The sequence below is a fragment of the Phaenicophaeus curvirostris genome, chromosome 1 (assembly GCF_032191515.1).
Source record: "Phaenicophaeus curvirostris isolate KB17595 chromosome 1, BPBGC_Pcur_1.0, whole genome shotgun sequence".
Classification (NCBI taxonomy): Eukaryota; Metazoa; Chordata; class Aves; order Cuculiformes; family Cuculidae; genus Phaenicophaeus; species Phaenicophaeus curvirostris.
This window is the reverse complement of record NC_091392.1, coordinates 82,509,621-82,515,620: the sequence shown is the minus strand read 5'-3', so window position 1 is coordinate 82,515,620 and position 6,000 is coordinate 82,509,621. Positions and strand designations below refer to the sequence as shown.

General features: G+C 45.0%; 1 protein-coding gene across 3 annotated transcripts in view; it reads left to right on the top strand.

Annotated features, from left to right (window-relative positions):
- The first annotated feature begins 1,074 nt into the window (after positions 1–1,074).
- Positions 1,075–6,000, top strand: part of PRR5 (proline rich 5) — a 90,388-nt gene continuing 85,462 nt past the window's right edge. The window contains exons 1-2 of one of the 3 annotated variants that reach the window (XM_069864688.1): positions 1,075–1,140; positions 1,545–1,627. The gene's annotated coding sequence lies outside the window, so the exon portion shown is untranslated. The remainder of the gene's footprint in view (positions 1,141–1,544; positions 1,628–6,000) is intronic. The other 2 variants (XM_069864661.1, XM_069864678.1) reach the window with 2 other exon arrangements.

Here is a 6,000-nt window from a genome sequence, read left to right as displayed (position 1 = left end):
TCCCCATCCAACCTGGCCTTGAACACCTCCAGGGATGGGGCAGACACAGTTTCCCTGGGCAACCTGGGCCAGTGCCTCACCACCCTCATAGTGAAGAAATTCTTCCTTATAGAATCATAGAATCACTAGGTTGGAAAGGACCCACTGGATCATCGAGTCCAACCATTCCCATCAATCAATAAACCATGCCCCTCAGCACCTCATCCACCCGTCCCTTAAACACCTCCAGGGAAGGTGACTTAAACACCTCCCTGGGCAGCCTGTGCCAGTGCCCAATGACCCTTCCCGTGAAATATTTTTTCCTGATGCCTAGCCTGACCCTCCCCTGGTGGAGCTTGAGGCCATTCCCTCTTGTCCTGTCCCCTGTCACTTGGGAGAAGAGGCCAGCACCCTCCTCTCCACAACCTCCTTTCAGGTAGTTGTAGAGAGCAATGAGGTCTCTCCTCAGCCTCCTCTTCTCCAGGCTAAACAGCCCCAGCTCCCTTAGCCACTCCTCATAACACTCCTTCTCCATCCCCTTCACCAGCTTTGTTGCTCTTCTCCGGACTCGCTCCAGAGCTTCAACATTCTTGTTGTGGTGAGGGGCCCAGAACTGAACACAGGATTCGAGGAGCGGTCTCACCAGTGCCGAGTACAGAGGGAGAACAACCTCCCTGGACCTGCTGGTCACACCGTTTCTGACACAAGCCAAGATGCCATTGGCCTTCTTGGCTTATGCCCCTCTCCAGTTTATTACCCATTGCCCCTGGTCCTATCACTACAAGCCTTTATAAACAGTCCGTCCGTCTGTCCGTCCGTCCGTCCATCCATCCATCCATCCATCCCTCCATCCATCCATCCCTGTGAGGAGAGGGGGCTGCAGACCCGGACTGGGCTCAGAGAGGCGGAGCAGCAGCGGGGAGGAGAGCTGGTGGCTCCCCGTTCAGGGTGGATTTAGAGGTTTTTTTAGGTTTTATTTTCCCTTTGGCTCCCTCCCGCCGCTGCCCGCCCCGTCCCTCTCCGCCCCGCCCCGCCGCGCCGCGCATTGTGCATCGCGCTGCTGCCTCGCCCGGTGGCACCGGCCCCGCCGGACCCCAAACCACCCGCACCGCCCCCCGTTCCCCCGCCCCGGGGCCGGGATCCTTCCCCCGGCCGCGCACGGTGAGTGCGGGGAGGCGGCGGGGACCGCGCATCCCCCGGGGACCGCGCGGGGCGGGGGGAGCGGGGCTCGCCGCGGAGAACTAGGGAATGGAAAGCGGGGCTGTTCCCGTTCTCCCGGGCGGACACGGGACTCGCTTGGCCCCTGGCAGCTCGGGGAGCGGCTCGCCACCCGTGGCGGTGGGAGGTCAGGGCTTCCCGTGAGATGGGGAAGCCTGCAGAGGAGCAGGCGCCAGCGTCTGAGGGGGCTCCCGGCTTTGTTTATTCCTCTGAAGTGCGATAAAATGCAGCCCTCGTGGCCGTTTGGATGGTTTCTGCTAATTCTGGACCTCGGGCTCGCAGGTTTTGCACGCTAAGTTAATGTTAAATTAATATTTGTGCAGACGCTCGTCTCCCTTTCCTTCCAGTCTGAAATAGCTCTCTCAGGTAACTGGACTTGACTCTAAATGTGGTTCCTGTGGGCTGACTGCTCTAAGCCTTATTCACGCAAGTAAGATCTATATGCATGAGTAACATTGGGGGGGGGTGCAGAATGATATTGCATGTTCCCACCCTGGAGTGTATAATCTCCGATAGCTTTTGCAGATTATACATTTCTATAAAGCCTATACGGTATACAGATGCTTGTGTGTTTCAATTTTTACATGTGTGCAGTCACGGTTAATTTTGGCATCTTATAGTTGATCACTGGTAGAGGTCCAGTGTCTTCCTTTTCTTCAAGAATACACTAAAAATTGGATGTGTGCCACTCTTTTAATATTGTAGAAGCACCAAGAGAGACAGGCTTAGAAAAAGGGTTGAGGAAATGATTTAGCTTCTCTAATGTTCATCATTTCCAGCCAGCGTACTTTTAAGCATTTCATTTTACATTGCAGGAAACAATCGGGTTTTGTGCTTACCAGCATGTTGATTAATAATGGAAGGATAGATCTAAAGCTGATATTTGCTGCTTCATTTAAAATAAATGCTTTTCATTTCCTCCACCTCACACACCTATTAGCTTTTATGAAAAAGACGAATATTAGGTGATGATTAGGCAGCTTTTGACAGTTTGAGTAAAAGAAATAGTTCAGTAACTGGAGACACTTTCCATCAAGTGCATAGTTGGATGTAGAGCTGTGGTGCTGCCTAGCAAAACTCTTCTTTCTTCATAACTTCTCCTGTAGCCGTAGCATATCTAAAACTTAGTTCTGGAAGTTCATTGATAACTGCGTATAACGCTGATTTCTCTAGGTAGACTATTAGTATATGTTCTACTATGAAACATGTATTGACAGGGACACTGCAAAGACACCGCAAAGCAGACAGTGTGCACTACTAAGAGGAATTTCCAAAAGTACTCATCACCCAAGACACAGCCAGATTTTGAACTCTCCTAGGCTTGTCTTTAGGCTCTGGAGTAAATTGTTAGAATTTCAGGTCTTTCCTTTCTGTTCTCAAACTTTTGTATCCAGAGGTCTCTGGGGAACCTTATATATTTGCGTAAGCCAATTTCTGAGTCTTCAACACCTAAAGCCGTGAGCACTTCAAAAAATCTGATGCTTGGGTTACAGTCATACCTCCCCTCATTTCCATTCTAGGAGCATTTCCTTTAATTTTTGTGGCAGGTAGAATTATAGTTGTAAAATGTAGCCACAATGAAAAAAGCCAGTAAAATTACTTTTTTTTTTTCATGTAAAAGCCAGTGGGATTAATGAACAGCTCCATAAATACACATGATAAAATGCAAGATTGGTAATAGAACTGTAAGTGACACTAAATCTTTGAACAAAAATAATAGATAATGGCCAAAACTAGCATTTCCTGTTTCAACAACAGAGTTAAATATTGTAATGGATGTTCACTGCAGCAAGGTAGATTGGTACAGAGCTACAGGCTATGACCATTCGTATCTGCTGACCTTCTGGCCTACTTTATTTTCCTTTAAAGTATCACTCTTGCATGTGTGTTTGATAATAAACCACAAATGCAAACCAAAAAGCTGTTTGTTAAAGGGAAAACCAGAGCTTTTTGCTGCACTATAGCGGTGCTATAATTTGTAGAATGTATTCTAGTTTCATATAGCGCAGCACAAACTGCTGGACTGTGTTCAGGTTATGCCTAGATTTACACAGGTGGTTGGTCCCATGCATGGGCAAGAACATCGAGCATCCTTGCACTAGAAAGAAAACAGTTTTTGAACTGTTTCAACATTACTGCTAGATAAATGCCTTCATATTAAGGTCAATGAAAACTTTGGAAGATGGAAAATATTGTATGAGCATGATTTGAATTAAGTGTTGTTATTCTCTGTTATTAAAGAAATTGCTTGCCTGGTGTACATCTCAAGTTGGAGTTGCAGGCAATTTTTGAAGTATTATTTAAATTATGGTTTAGGTCTGTTTAAGCAGAAGGGCCAGGGAAAGTCTCTCAGTAGGAAAAAAATAATAGGGAAAGATTTTCTTGTTTAAGCTTTTTTTTTTTTTTTCAGTAGCTGCAAAATCTGTGTATGTAGGAGGGAGGAAAAGGGAGTCAGATGGAGCTGAGCGAGGAGCTGTGGTGTGAGGTGAAATTCTGATATTGTTCTCTCATGCCACCCTGCAAATACATTTGCATTTAAAATTTCCAGGCAAGCCAAACTGTAGGACAGGTTCAGAATGCTAAACGAAACCTGACATCTAACTCTGAAAATGCCACATAACGATGCCAGACATTCCCTTCCTTGGACAATTGAGTTGAAGATTGTTTCAGATCCAGAATCATTACAAGAAACAAAGATGGGGGGGCGGGGAAGGGGACATCAATTTTGTTCATAGCTATTTTCACTAGAAAGATGTTTACTTTCTGTCACATTACCCTGTGACTGCTGGAAAACTCAGGAATTGTAAACCTCAAATCCCTTCCCTCATCAGCTAGCCACAATATACTCCTTTGTGTTGCTCAAGCTGAAATTCAACCTGCTTGGGAGGCTGTTGAGTGGTTCAGGGTGCAGTTGTGATCTGAAAGATATTGGGTATCACCACAGAGGTGCCCTTTATGCAGCTTGTATGAGTAGACAAAGCAGCAGCTCTTTTGAGGAAACTTGATGATGCGTCTCCTGTAGAAGAATAAAATGTATTCATGCTTACTGGCGGCATGATGTATAAGCCTGGATGATGACAACTGAGGAAAGAACATGAAAGGCATCCGAAGAGCTCAGTGCGTTTTACCTTTTCATGTGTAAAACTTGGGTGTCTGCAGTTATTGGAAATGAACTCTTTTCTCTGCAGGCAAACTGACGATGCAGAACAATCTAAGGAGACTGAAGGATGGAAACAGGAAAATAAAATGAATGATAGGTTAACGTGTGTATTAGGTGTGAAAGAGTGCACACAGTGTTACAGGGCTGAAACAAATCAAGGGTCTGTAGTTAGGCACATCTCCTGCAGTGAGCAGTGAGTAGTAATACAAGGCAGTTCAGTTGTCTGTGATATCACAGTTATGAGTGGAAGAATAACAGGTTTTATGTGTGCAGTGTGGATGCACCTGGCTCCTTGGGTTAAATGTAGGACACCTGCCCTTTGTAAGTTTGAGAGGGAAGGGAAAGAGCTGATTATGAAAGCAAAGGGACTGATTTATCAAGAATGATTAAAAATGTTTATAGAGACAGATGATCTAAGAAGCAAAGATGTCAACCATTTCAGCTGTGGGTACTCAAGGGATCGTCACTTAGCCTTTGCAAGAAGGTGCAAGCAGGCTTCCTGGGCTTTCAAAGATCGGGTAACTGGAACATCAAGAAAAGCTGCTTGATGGAATAAGGCTAAATAATCTTCCATGAAAAATGCTGGTAGTGTTGTTGGTTGGGGTTTTTTAAAGTTCAGATAGCACTCTGGAAAATGTCCTGCAGGGCTGGCAGCTCCCCTGGCTGAATTGTGCCTGGGGATCAGGATGGAGGTTTTCGGGAAAAAAAGGGTTCTTTATCAAGTGAGCTCCTCTGCGTGGAGTCAATTTCTCAACTTGCCTCTGGAAGGGACAAAGTCATTCTCTGCTAGCCTGGATTACATGCTGGTAGGGGGGAGATAGACTGGAGGAATTAATAGATTTTATTCCATCTTTAGCTCATAGGAACCTATAATCCAGGAAAATATGAACACTTACCTTGCTGGCAGCTAAAATGCACACTATTATTCTGTAAAATAAATACTATAGAATGCCATATGCCTCTCTGGTCATGCATCGAGGGAGGATGGAAGGAGGGATGTGGTGGAAGATACTTTCCTGAGGTGAGCACAGGGGGCTGGACTAGAAATATTGCTCAGTTTACATTGACTCTGTTAGTTTGTGTTCTTGGATACATGTTGAATTCTTCTCTTGAGGAAAAGCTAGAAAGCAACATGTTGGAGATGTTCTTCTGCTTAAAGCTTCAGCCATTATCAGCAAAAAATAAATGGATATTCTTGGACAGTAGTTGCCTCTTCCTTTGCTGAGTCCTGTAATTAGACACAACATTGTGTACTTACTGAAACGAGCAGAGTGACTTCAAAGGGTTGTGTGTGCAGCTGAATTTGTAGGCGATGCACAAACAGATCAGAAGGGCTGAAGGCTGTGATCCAAAATGCACCGCAGTGGGGGGAGAGACTGCTACTTCAGATCAACTCTAGCAGTTCTTTAGCCCAAGATCTCATGTTTGCTTATGTTAGGATTTAATCAGTTTCTTTGGGATTAAGGTATTTTTTAGAATGCAGTCTAGGAATATAAAGAAGTTGCGGTTTTGAGCTTAAGTAGTTTTATGATGTTACTGTATACTAGGGATATTGTTCTGTTCCTCTCTTCAGATATGAAGTGGGTCAGTTCATAAAAAGTCTTATTAGAGACCACTTAATAGTGTAATGAATGGTAGTACAA